We start from the raw sequence: 13420 nt of genomic DNA on the forward strand, positions 1-13420 counted from the left end.
GTCAAGGCTGGTAAGAGGGGATGTAGCATTTTTAAATTTTGCTCAGGGTTTTGGAAGCTTTTTCTTTTAATATTATAGTTGCAGGGTTTTTTCTTTGAATGAATATTGAAGTTTCCTGTTTGGACACAAAGGAATCCCTGAATTATTTCTTGTGAGAAAATCTGTGAGCAAGGAAACTTTTAATTCTTTATAATTTGATTCCTACTGCATGCCAAATGGTATGGCCAGTAATCATTGACTCCTGAAACAACTTAGAAGTGTCTTTTGTTTTTCATGAAATGTTTATAAGTGATTAACCTGCTTTATGGTAAATGGCAGACTGTTTCCTTAACTCTCATGCTTTATACTGTCAGTCAGTATAATTTAGTATTTGTCTTCTGCTTTGACAAATCCTTCCTAGGTTTGTCTCTGCAATAAATCTTTATCAATATTACTCCCTTTTGTCAGTCATTTGAACTGAGATTCTTGACTTACAAAATCGGATGTACTTCACTGCATCGAACTTCTTCAAATTGGAAATTATTTGATACTGCCAGAATAATTCAGGAGCCTTTTAAGTTACAACCCTCTCTTCCAGCCACGTACTTGACTAGTGGCCTTACTTGTGGTACAGAACCTCAACCACAGCAGGGGTTGCATCCTTGCTAGTCCTGTTTTGCACATAGACTTATGCTGAAATCTACCCTGAAAAGCATTGGTGTGCAAAGTAAACATATTGGGTTTATCCACTTCACTGACTCATCTGGTGTCAGTGTTCCTATGCATAATCGCAAAGAAAGGCTTCTTTTTTTAGTTCTGCATGTAACTCCTGATTCACATTGAAATGTGGTGATGATTTTGCAGCCAGGCTGTGGCTGGTCCTGCACAAATGCAGAGCTAATGCTGAGCTAAACTCACGCTTTTTTCCGCCCTTCTAATTTTATCTAAAACTAGTTTCAGTTCCCCAGTTGTCTCTGTCTGTGTTTGCCAGCTCATCTAAATGAATAAAGAAGACAGACTGGTTGGCAGGGCCTCTCAGCAGCAGCCAGAAAGAGTGGGCCAACAAGAAGGAACAAATGCCACCTACTCAAAAAATATATTGGAACCCATCCCTAGGGTTCTGTTCTGCTGATGCCCCAAGGAAGACTGGCCAAATCATCATAATTTATTTGAAAAATCACACTGATACAAAGGGAAGCATTGCTGGCTACACTGTGCTCCCCAGCAACAAAATCCTATGGAAGTGTTTAAGGCCAGGTTGGATAGGACTACGGGCAACCAGATCCAGTGGGAGGTGTCTCTCCCCATGCATGGGGGTTGGAACTAGGTGATCTTTAAGATTCCTTCCAACCCAAACAATTCTATGATTCTGTGATTCTTGGGTAAAATGTCACTTTTCCTTAGTGAAGTTACATACCGTGAGACAGTGTTTCTGAAAGTACTATGTCTATAAAAAGACTTGATATTTTTCCTGAGGACATTCTCAATATACGGGACTGTTCTGTCTTGTCTTTTAAAAATTCTGTTTCGTTTTCAGAAACACTAGTGGTTTTGAGACATCTTCAAGACCAAACTAGCAAACTAAGAACAGAGATTATTTGAGAAATGGTAATCAAATTCACTTTCTTGAAATCAGCCCCCTTTGCAATTTATGTAATCATTTGTGCAAAGATTGAGGTCCTCCCCATCAAATAACAAAAAAAACTTTGAAAATATCTGTGTTTATCTCAAGAACCAAGAGCTCTGTCAACAAGCTTAGCAGTAAAATAGGAGTTGCTCTACCTAAAAGGTTTGTAGGAGTTTTTCTAGGAAAATTTTTTCTTTCTGACAAGCACCCAAATCACCTTAAAAAGAGTGTTTCTGTTCCATGCTGTCATTATATGCTGGAATCTTTTCTCATAATCTGAAGTATATTCTTAGGAGAAACAGTGCAAAGTATTTTATCTATTTTATATTTTAGAAGTAAAAGGTATTCTGTTCCAGGGAAATGCTTGCAGTCAGCTAGCACGATTAGCCTGTAACTCTCACTAAATCAACAGTCACTGTTGACTTCTGTAGGGATTCTGTAAAATTGTCACAAGAAAGCAATGAGAATAAAGTATCTTAATGTTTTATCACTTAATTTTTTACGTCATGTTTTGCTTTGGGAATGAACATTTTGTGAAAATGTCAATGTGCTTATTTAGTTGTATTTTATTCCTTAATTTTATTTACCTATTTCATTCTGTTTCCCCTCCAATATATTAATAAAAGAAATGCATATTTGATTTAAATTGGGAACAGAATTTCATTGTGAATACTTATTTGCCAATGAAAAATAATATTAGAGTGGTAGACTGCTTAATCATGCAATAAAATATCAATTTATACTATCCCAAATATCTGTCTTGGCAGATATTGGAACTAATTTGTAACTACTTCCTAAGTTAATGTCCAAGTCACATAGAAATGGAGATTTGGACTGGACTGACAAAGATAAGCAGTTCTGAGTCACACAGATCAATCACCAGGGAGAATATATTGTCAGCAACAGTAATTACAGCAGGTAATTGTGTCATTTACCCTGTTACAGACCAGTGAATGTGATGAGTTTGGAACATACCAGCTGTCACACAATCTTAACTTTGATGTTCAGGGTTTGAAAACCTGTAGTAGAATCTTTTAATGATGGTGCATTTAAAAAATATAAAAAAAGATAAAAGTTTCACACTGTTCAAAGTGGACATAAATTGCCAGTTCTTTTCAAGATAAAGAGTGATTTCTGGATAGATGGGGATCCATCAAGAGTAATCTGATTTTTTCCTGTGTTTTTGATGTTTGGCATGTGCACATGCTTAGTAAGAAGAATTTATTGCCTTGTTGCTAGCTCTTCAGAAGGTGGAAAGGGAAGGAGAGTTCACCTTAATTTCTGTCTACATAATTCCAGTGTTTTGCATTGAATATTCTGTGCTTATTCATTTAGTGTACTTCCCATGGAGTCGACTTCATCTTAGTTTGAAGTCCTCCAAAGTTTTTCCACAACATCTCCATATAATCCTTACTTTTCCAAAGAGGAGACATGTAAAGGAAGTGGGATTACAGAGGTGAAGTCATCCTGGGATGACAGTAGTATTAGGAAAATGGAATATCTGATCAAGGCTTGCTTTTTTCTTAGTCCAGCGATTTTATTCTAAATTCATATTTTGAGTATTTGAGACCTGAACAGCACTGTAGAGTTAATGTTATTTCATAGTTCTGCTTTTTAGAGCAATTCATGGTCTTCTTAAAAAGGACAGCAAATTTGATGGTGGAATTTTTCAGATATGTAAAGTTTGCTAAGATGCTTTTTCCTTATGCAAATATTTATCAATGTAAAATGCACGAAGTATCTATTCATGTAAGTAAAGAAATTATTATTTGTAAGCTTAATTGGCACTAGCAATTATGGCTACAACATTATGGTGTGGGCTAGTAAATCTAACGTGAAACAAGTAAAATGGCCAGTGTCAAGTTTCATACCACTGCAGAGGGGGAAAGGAAGGTGAAAGCTAGTTTCTTTGCCTCTCCATTACTATGCTGTGCTGTTTTTTGCTGGAATCAATGCAGACATCTCTGCAGGTTATCTCCTGGCGTCAAGGGCTATGTCTGAACTGCAGAAGCCAGGAGGACTTCCTGGCTTTCAAGGCTGGATATGTTTGTTAGCTCTTCCCTGGCACTATGCTGTGGTGAGAACTGGCTGTACCGTTCTCCCCAAGTGCTTTTGTTTCCAGGGAAGGCAGCATAGGTGCAATGCCTGTGAAGGATACATGTGCTATGCTGTTTTGGTGCGCCCCTGTAAACTATCAGGGGGAATGTGCCCTAGGGAAAACTACGAGCATCACTAGAGATAGCATCAAGGTTGACCTAAGGGCAAAGCATCACTATTATTCTGCTTTACCATCACTGAAGCTTATCTTTGTCCTCATTTTCAAGTAGAGAACCCTCTTCAAAATCAGGTGAGCAACACTGAAGGAAGGCTTCTCTCCCCATAGAGCTGAAGCACTACAGTTATCTTCACAAAAATATTGCTGTCCTACTTGATATCCAGTGAGCCACCTAATTGCCTCTGTCACCATACCACCAGGGAAATAAGAGGAACTATGTAATACATTATGAAATCTACCTACTGGATGAGAGGATGGGAAAACCATTTGTTTCCCAGTATTTATGATGAGGTCGATTACTCCAGAATCCTGCGGACAAGAGGAGGATCAAAACCACAGCAGCATTACATCCACCAGTGTGGTGCCTCTCATTTTCTTCACCTGACAAGCATTGTTCTTGATAATGGTGCTGTGTGTTGTTACTGTGATTTTCCCAAAAGCTCCTGGAACAAGCTTGCAAACCTTGGTCATGATGTTATCTCAAAAAGAATAGATGAGGGGCACTAGCTGTCTGTAGAGAGCTTTGACTACATCTGCATTTTATCATAGAAGCCTAGAATGGTTTGTGTTGGAATGGACCTTAAAGATCATCTAGTTAAAAACGCCTTGCCAGGGACAGGGACACCTCCCACTAGACCAGGTTGCTCAAAGCCCCATTCAACCTGGCCTTGAACACTGCCAGGAATGAGGCAACCACAATTGCCCTAGGCAACCTGTTCCAGTGTCTCACAACCCTCACACTAAAGAATTTCTTCATGATTAAACCAGCTTTGGCCAGTACTTGGTTGCTGAGACATCTTTCTCCTGTCCCATTGTAAATCCCTCCTTGTGTTTCTACTGCGCTGAAAAAGTGTTGTTTGAAGGTACTTTTGTGGAGCCCTCTGGTTGTGTAGATGGTCTGTAAGGTGTTACTAGTGAAATATGAGAACAGGCAGCAAGTTGGGAGCCTCAGCAGCAGTCTTAGAGCCACTTTCCTGCTTTCTTTGTATAACATAAACACGTCTAGGATGGAGGCCCAATATCAAACATGTACGTGTTGCTGGTGGCAGACTTGTTTAACATGAAGCCTTCTAGTAAGGAAACAATAAATTAAAAGGGTTTGCATTAGGAGAAGACATAAAATAAATATTTTTTCAGTTGGCTGAGGAAATTGGAGTAACATATTTACAGCTCTAGTCTAGCTGTTCATTCTACTACCAACAGAGTAGGGAGCACTACTATAGATGTAGAATTTGCTATTGTCACTTTTGACAACATAATATAAGATTTTGAAAGCATCAGTTTATCAGAAGTGACTGGAAGGTTTCGTGTACAATACAATTTGGATTTACCTAGGAAAAAAATAATGCATCTGGCTAGATTTAAAAAAAAAAGAAATAAGAATATGAATTTATGGAGAAAGTCTACATGATGAAAAACCTTTTAAAAGATAGGAACCTTATTTTTAAATGTCAATGGTAAAAGAGACCAGATATTAAGAGATCAATTTGAATTAAGGCAAGAAAGAAGTGGGTGACAAGGTCACAGACCTTATGTCTAGACTGAAATCTCATGAGGTGGGATTTTCAAAATGATTTTACATTTGCATTTCAGTCCTACCATTGAAATCAGTGGGAGTAATAGATTTTCCTTTAGGGGAAACATTTAGGCCTCTGCTAAGTGCTTTAGAAAATCCTTTCCTTAAACTTTTCTGTTCAAAATGGCAGACATGAAGTAGAGTGGAGATAAATTAAAGTTTTTTTAACTTTGGCTGTCATTCTAAATATTCTTCAGTGTATTTCCTCTGCCTAACTGGTTGAAAAGTGTAAAAATTCACAGGATGTTACATTAAGTAACACTGATTAATATTACAATAGAAACCTCCATGAGAAGATTGTAAGTATTTTGCAAAAAATATGTCTTGTTCCATGACACTGGAAATCACAGTTATCAACACATTTGTGCAATGATAACACTTAGGTAGATTTAAGGAAGTTTAAAGAGCTGTGAAGGAAGATGGAGGGAGCAATGGTAGAACTGCCTTGAAAGATGTATTTAACCCATCAATTTGTCTGTTGTGGCTGAGACCAAGAATATTTTTCTCTTCCCTGAGTTCCATGAGATCTTGGCATGGACTTCTTCATTTGCAGTCCTAGGGGAGAGTATACCCTGCTTAGAGCCATAAAATACATTAGTAGAGCTACAGAATTTGGAATTACTAGCAGACAATTCAAACTATTGTTTTCTAGGATTAGAATGTCCTGTACTTTTGGAAGTTATATTTCCATATAAATATGCAATATTTCCCTATGGAATTTTCATCCCAGGTTTGTTCTATTCTCCATACTGATAAACAAGAGCACACATGTTAAGGGTTTTGGATCTCTGAGGGAGAAAATAACTTAATGATTGGAAATGGGAGGTGTTGTAGGCATGGATTTCATTATCACATTCAGGATTTGTCTTTTAGTGAAACAAATCATACCAGCTCCAAAAGACCAGTGCAGTCCAAGGCTGTCTTGAGTCTCATTAGAGCTACAGCCACCTCAGAGCTTTCTCCAGAGTTGTCCTAGCCTCACAGGCAGATTCAAGGAGACTGAGTGCTTGTTCCTTCTCTTGAGCAAGTATTTTTTTCAACTGTTTAATTCTGCGTCAATAATTGCCAGTAATACAGATTCCCTGTGACACCTTCCTAGGAGTGTGACTAATATGCACTCCTGGAGCTTTCTCATAATAGATGTGGAAAAAAGCACAGGATTTTGGCCATGCTACCAAGTGGACTTTCTTCCTAAGGTTTCATTACAGTTTTCTTGGTTTTCCTTTTTTTTTTTTTTTTTTTTTCCCCTTTTTTTTCTTTTCATGATAACACCAAATATAGAATAAGTAAATAAGCTAATAGATAAAAAAGAGAAGTAGACATCTGGATGAGACAATGGCAGCTGTTCTCCCTGAAGAACAATAACAGAGTAAGTAATTACAAACAGAAACTATTTCAGAAAACAAGATCGTCTCTAAACAGACCTTGAAAATAGAACATGCATGTGCTGGAGCTATTTTTATCATCAACACAATTAGAACAAAAAGAGTAAGAAAATACTAGACATAGATCCACAGAAATTGTTGTTAATGGCTGCACTGAAGAAAGAGTTAGAAAATTAAGACCGAGAGCAGCATGGATATATAGGAGTGGATAGAGGTGAAAATCAATCAACAGAATTAGCAATGAATAGACCTGGCTTTTCATATCTCCAGCTTTGAACTGAGGACAGCAGCTGGTGGTCATTAATTAATGAGTAATTACTTCAGCATTAACTAAGGGTAAACTGTGGTGGTAATTCTATGAGTAAATAAAACATGGGTTCCATTTTGCATTTGAATTGAGGGACGTCTGTAGAAAAATTAATTGGGGCATACTTGAAGTGGGGAATATCAATTTAAAAAATAACATAACTATGTGGAAAACATAAAATCGTTGAATTGTTTTGGGTTGAAAAAGATATTCAAGATCATTAATTCCAACCTAATACTGTCAAGTCCACCAAGCAATGTCCGTAAGCACCACACCTACATCTCTTTTAAGTACTTCCAGGGATGGTGATTTCACCTCATCCCTGTGCAGCCTGTTCCAGTGCCTGACAGCCCTTTAGGTGAAGAAATTTTTTTTGTTAAGATCCATTCTAAACCTCCCCTGGCACAACTTGAGGCCATTTCTTCTTGTCCTATTACTTGTTACTTGGGAAAGGAGACTGACCCCCAACTTGCTACAACCTCCTTTCAGGCAGTTGTAGAGAGTAATAAAGTCTCCCCTCAGTCTCCTCTCCAGGCTAAACAACCCCAGTTCCCTCATATGCTCCTCATAAGATTTGTGCTCTAGACCACTCACCAGCTTTGTTGCCCTTCTTTGGACACTCTCCAGCAAAAAGCATAACTCAAGAAATGTACAGCCTTTGGTCTGAAAATAGTGTGCTTACTGAGACTTTAGGTAACCCTGCCAATTAGGATTTAAACTAGTTAAAATGAAGTCTTAAAGAAATTAACCATCCGTCATTTCCCAAATGATCTTAATGAAATAAGTCTTCCAAACTACCCATATAATTACTACTATTTTTTGTCTTGCACATGAACTATATGAAGGGGAAAAATTATGTATTTTTATTTTAAAGATAAACTGTAAGTGGGCATTTAATTGTGTCAGCTATTGACAATCAAGTAACTCTGATTTATTTTTACTGCAATGTCAGATGGCCAACTGGTCACCATGATTCCATAGATCTATACTAAATCAATGTGAAGGAGACAGGAGGACAAAAGTAATTTGAGTTCAAGAATGCAGAGGCATCAAAAGGAGAAAATACCTATTATAGTCTCTTTATTCAAATTATTTTAATTTAATCCTGGTGTCCACAGGTTCTTCACTCAAAATGGATATTTGTTCCATTGTGTTACAGAATTACAATTGGAGGGTTTATTTTAATTATATTTTTTGGAACTTTTATGCATTTCTGTGCATAAAATTTTCTGTGTTCTCAGCTCTCATTTTCCAACATTGATAGTGGATGGTTCAGGAAAACTTCCAGTATAATATTCTTCACCCATAACTAAGTGATGCTACTCAGTCATTGTTCCTTTTTTGCTATTGGATCGGATTCTGTTTGTTGGGGGTTTGAGTTTTTTTTTTGGTTGCTTGTATTTCCTTAGATATTTGCAGAGTTTGGATGCTCAAGGCAAATATTGAGAAAGCTTGCAGTATGGAAGTAGGAAATGCTATATGAAGTTTTGTTTTGGTCATGAAATACATGGTAGGAAGGATAGGGGCTGATGTTGCATAGTGCTGTGATAATGAGGAGGAGGCAGGTGACACCCTTGTGGACAGCATGTTAATTTTTACTAATTCTGCAAGAATTAGTACTAGTACTAAGAATTTTACTCAGTTCTGCAAGAATCTCTACACAGGTAATAAACTCAATAAGACAGATCCCCAGCACTGGCATCCATCACAAGATCTAGTGGGTCCTGATCAGTTTATGCTAGCAATCTCTCTCCCCAGGATGCAGTACCCCACCCCTAGATATCCTTCTGAAGTAACATTTTTGTCAAGAGAATCATATGGATTATTTTGGTGTAGTATTTCAAAATGAACTGAAGCAAAATAAAGTACATCACCCTTTCTGCATGTGCACATATATATATGTGCCTATGTGTATATATATTTGCGTGTGTGTATAAACTATTTGCTGCACAGCTAAATATGCATAAGTGAATTAATTGCATCATCAGATAAATTTTTGCATCTCTAGCTCATCTGTGTCATAGAAACTATAAAATGGAACATTTGTATACACTTACTGCTACTGTTGTTAATATCATGGTGCAATAGCAAATTTGGGAGTTGAAAATTTTTTTCTATCTAGAAAGACCTTCTTTGCAGAGATAGTTTATTCAATATAAATACTGTATTTAAAACTTCAGTTGATTCCCAGAACAGAGAATTTATTGTTTTTAACACTGTTGAGCACAGAGTCCTGAATGAACAGTGCAAAATGGAGTTTAGATATATGAGATAATAAAGTTTTAGACATAATCATTGAAACCAGTGCATTTGTTCTTTATAGAACATGTTTATGCAAAACTCAGGTTTATTAATCATTAAAATCTCTCTGCAAAAGTAATTGCTATTTCTTTGCCTCTGTAATGCTATTGTATCTGGCCTGTCCCTATCTTATTATAGTGTACTGCGAAGTAAGTACAGAGCTTTCATTAAATATGTGTCAGATGATGTCTAAAGATGCTTGAAGTAAATGGCCTCAGGTTGCTTCTTGCACCAACCAAAATATATTTGGGTAGTATTGACATTTCTAAGTAACGCAAATCGTGTTCTATACTGGTTTTTGAGCTTATAAAGCATATTGATGGTTCTCTTTAAATGGTCATTTTATAAGCTGCTTTTTTGTTTCTTTGTAATGCACAGTCCTATCTGCTTCTACAGTCCCTGGTTTGATATTTAAGGTTGCTGAACTCAATTTTCCAGTGTCTTCCTTAGTCAAGGTGTCTTTCCAAGTGTTAGACTGAAAAAAAGAAACAAAAGCATGAATGAAAAAAGAATGAATTAATGAAGAATTATCAACAGAGCTCCACCCTTTTATTACAAATGAGTATTTCTATCTTTAATTAAGCTGGACAGGCTACCTTGTTATTATTGGAGACTTCTGGAAGAAACTGTTTCTGATTTACTTTTTAAATCAGTGTTGATAGTGTGCCATTTACTGAAAGAGTGAATGTAGTAAGATGCTTTATGTACAGGATTTTTTGGGCTGTAGTTTTACCATTTGTAATCACTGAATATAAGAGCTAGTCCTGAAGTATAGGCTGACTGCTCCTTTAGGTGTCGCTGTAAGAAGGAGTATGAAGGACTACTATCTTTAGATGTTTTAAGCCTGTTATTGAAGTGAAGCTCAGATGATACAGAGCAACAAGTCTACATTGACTGTACAACACCCTGATTCTGGTTTTGTTGATTTTTTTCCATTCCATCCATTTCATTCAATGGAATGGATGCTTCTTTACTGAATCACACAATTTCCTCTTGCTCTGAGATATTTTCCTCCTAAAAATGGCATTTAAATTTCAATGCAGGAATAATTTATCAGACCCGTGAATTTTTTCTTAGTCTCTAATATTTGATTTAAATAAAAAAAGATGTGAAGTTTGAGCAGATAACCACAGAAGTAGAAATGCTGGCTATTTTGATAGAGTTTGGGTTATGTGCTGGACCCTCTTCCTGAAATTCTAGCAAGTGTCATCCATGAACTTTCTTACAGGAGGATAAGGAATACTGAAGTTTCTTCCTTTGGGTAGGAAATCAAGCATATTGTCTTTGAATCCAAGCCCCATTGCTAAGCTGACAGCAAGTCAATTTTATAGATACTGTATACTTTAAGACAAATCCATCTTAAAAGACTCAGTAGTTTTTCTTAGCCCAGAGAGAAAAAGTTAGGAAGGCATGCTCAAGTGTGATAGTCATGTTTTTATATGAAGGACAATACATCTGTGCAAATGGTCTTCAAGGTCCTTTCTCAAACTGGCAACCAGTCACAAGTGGGGTCCCCTAGAGATCAATATTCGGCCCAATGCTGTTTAATATCTTCATAAGTGTTGTGGATGTTGGTATCAAGAGCACCCTGATGAAGTTTGCTCATGACACTAAAATGAGTGGGGATGTTGACACTCCAGAAGAGAGAGCCACCCTCCAGTAAGATCTGGACAGGCTGGAGGAGTGGGCTAGCAGGAACCTTATGAAGTTCAACAGGGACAAGTGTAAAGTCTTGCATGTGGGAATACATAACCCAAGAGTGCAGCTCAAACTGGTATCCACCTGTGGAAAGGGACCTGGGGGTCTTGTTGGACAACAGGCTCAACATGAGTGAATAGTGAGCTGCAGCAGCAAAGAAAGCCAACAGGATGCCGGGTTGTATCAACAGGGCATCACCAGCAGAGGTAGAGAAGTCGTCAACCCACTCTACATCCCAGCTCTTGTCAGACCACACCTGGAGTGTTGTGTTCAGTTTTGGTCCCTACTATACAAGAAAGATGCAGACAGGCTGGAGAGGGTCCAGAGAAAAATCACAAGGAAGATCAGAGAACTGGAGGACCTGCCATACAAGGAAAGGCTGAGAGAACTGGGTTTGTTCAGTCTTGAGAAGAGAAGGCTTAGGGGAAACCTCATTACCATGTTCAAGTACTTAAAGGGTGGCTACCAAAAAGATGGAGACTCCCTTTTTACAAGGAGTCACATGGAAAAGACAAGAGTTAATGGGTACAAGTCAATCCTGGGAAGAGTCCTATTGGACTCCAGAAGAAAATTTTTCCCCATGAGAACAGTTACACACTGCAATAATCTATCAAGGGAAGTGGTGGATTCCCCTACATTGGACAGTTTTAAGACTTAGTTTGACAGGGTGCTGAGCCGTCTCGTTTGAACGATATTATTGCCTAGAAAGGTTGGACCAGATTATCCTTGAGGTCCCTTCCAACCTGGCATTCTGTGATTCTATGATTCTATAAAGAGCTACTGTACATGCCGGGGATGCTTTTGCATTCCAAAGGCATAGAGTAGATGGCCACACTCGTCACTGAGGATGATACTTAATTTGTCAAAGTCAGTGGTTTGAGCTGAGTTTGCCAGTATGATGGACTGTTGTATAGACCCCGCCTCCTGAGATACCAGGGTAATGGCTTTGCAGGGTATTTTGGCCCACTGAGTGCATAACGTTTCACACATTTACATAGTTATTTTCCTGTTGTATATTATACAGAACCTTTAAAAATGAGACAATAATATAGATTTAATATTTGAATAGCATACCACATTCAAATTATATCATATTAACACAAACTAAGAAAGCCAGGGTAGTATAACAGTTCAGATAACACTTTTTACCTAATTTGCATGGTCCCTGATTTCTTTTTCTTTTATTTTATTGACTGATTATCATAAATACTGTTTCAGCCGGCACGAGAGATTTCGCTATGTTAGATAGTTAGAGTCAAGTATTGTAACTGGATTTTAGAGGGGCTGGATCATTTGGTGAACAATAACAATTTTAGTTATTCATTCTGAGAGTGAAGTAATTACATCTTGTGCTTCAGGGCAGAGGCCTGCAGCCCATGCTCCACTGCATCCAGTGAGGGACTCAGCTCAATAAGGGCTGCGACCTCCGTGCTCAGGGCTGAGGAGGGTGTTGGTGGTGACATGAGAGACACCTAAGTCCTTGTTTGGTAGAGGAATATTAGGTTAGTGTTATTAAAAGCCAAACAAATAAACATTCAAAAACAACAAGCACACAGAAAGAAAATATCTAAATCTGTGTAGTTTTTAAACTTTATTACTTGCATTGGGGGGAATTTTTTCCTGCTTTAAAACAACAGGCACTTGCCATTTCTAGATGACAACTTACATCTACTGATGGATTAATTATGTGCCATTCTGTCAGTTTTATGCAACTGCAGTTTATGGCCAGTAGTGAAATAGCAAGTTGAACATTTCCATGGTGATTTGTTAATGTTAAGAAATTAATTTTCCTGACAACTCTGTGGGGTATGTGCAGACTTCAGCTCCCTAAAAAGAGGAAGAATGAGAGCAGTGTGACATACCCAAAACTGGGAAAGAAAGAGCATCTGATTCCAGATTTAAGATTTGTGTCAGATAGCCAGAACTGGCATAAGCTGCACTAATAAAATTTGCTAAAACCTAGGCAGAATGATGGCTGTGAAAACCTCACATTCAGGTTAGTCCATATGTGCTGATTGAAATCTTTATGTTCCCCAAACAGTTGGTTTTCCTGAAATTAAAATTTTAAGGGTCTGAAATGATATATGGCTAGATAAATACTATTGATTTAAAGAAAGTGTGAGAAATGTTTCGAGAAGACAAAACCATTTCATTTTGATGGCCACAGACTAAGATAAAACATTCTGAAAATAGCAGAGCTTTTCATGTAGTATTTTGAAATGACACTTCTGAACATTTTATTTTGAAGTTTTATTTTCCATTTCTTAAAAGT

General features: G+C 37.5%; 1 protein-coding gene across 1 annotated transcript in view; it reads left to right on the forward strand.

Annotated features, from left to right (window-relative positions):
- The window catches only part of NELL2 (neural EGFL like 2), a 153388-nt gene that overhangs the window by 94246 nt on the left and 45722 nt on the right, over window positions 1-13420 (forward strand). The gene's annotated exons all lie outside the window — the stretch shown is intronic.

The sequence above is a fragment of the Apus apus genome, chromosome 1 (genome assembly GCF_020740795.1).
Source record: "Apus apus isolate bApuApu2 chromosome 1, bApuApu2.pri.cur, whole genome shotgun sequence".
NCBI lineage: Eukaryota > Metazoa > Chordata > Aves > Apodiformes > Apodidae > Apus > Apus apus.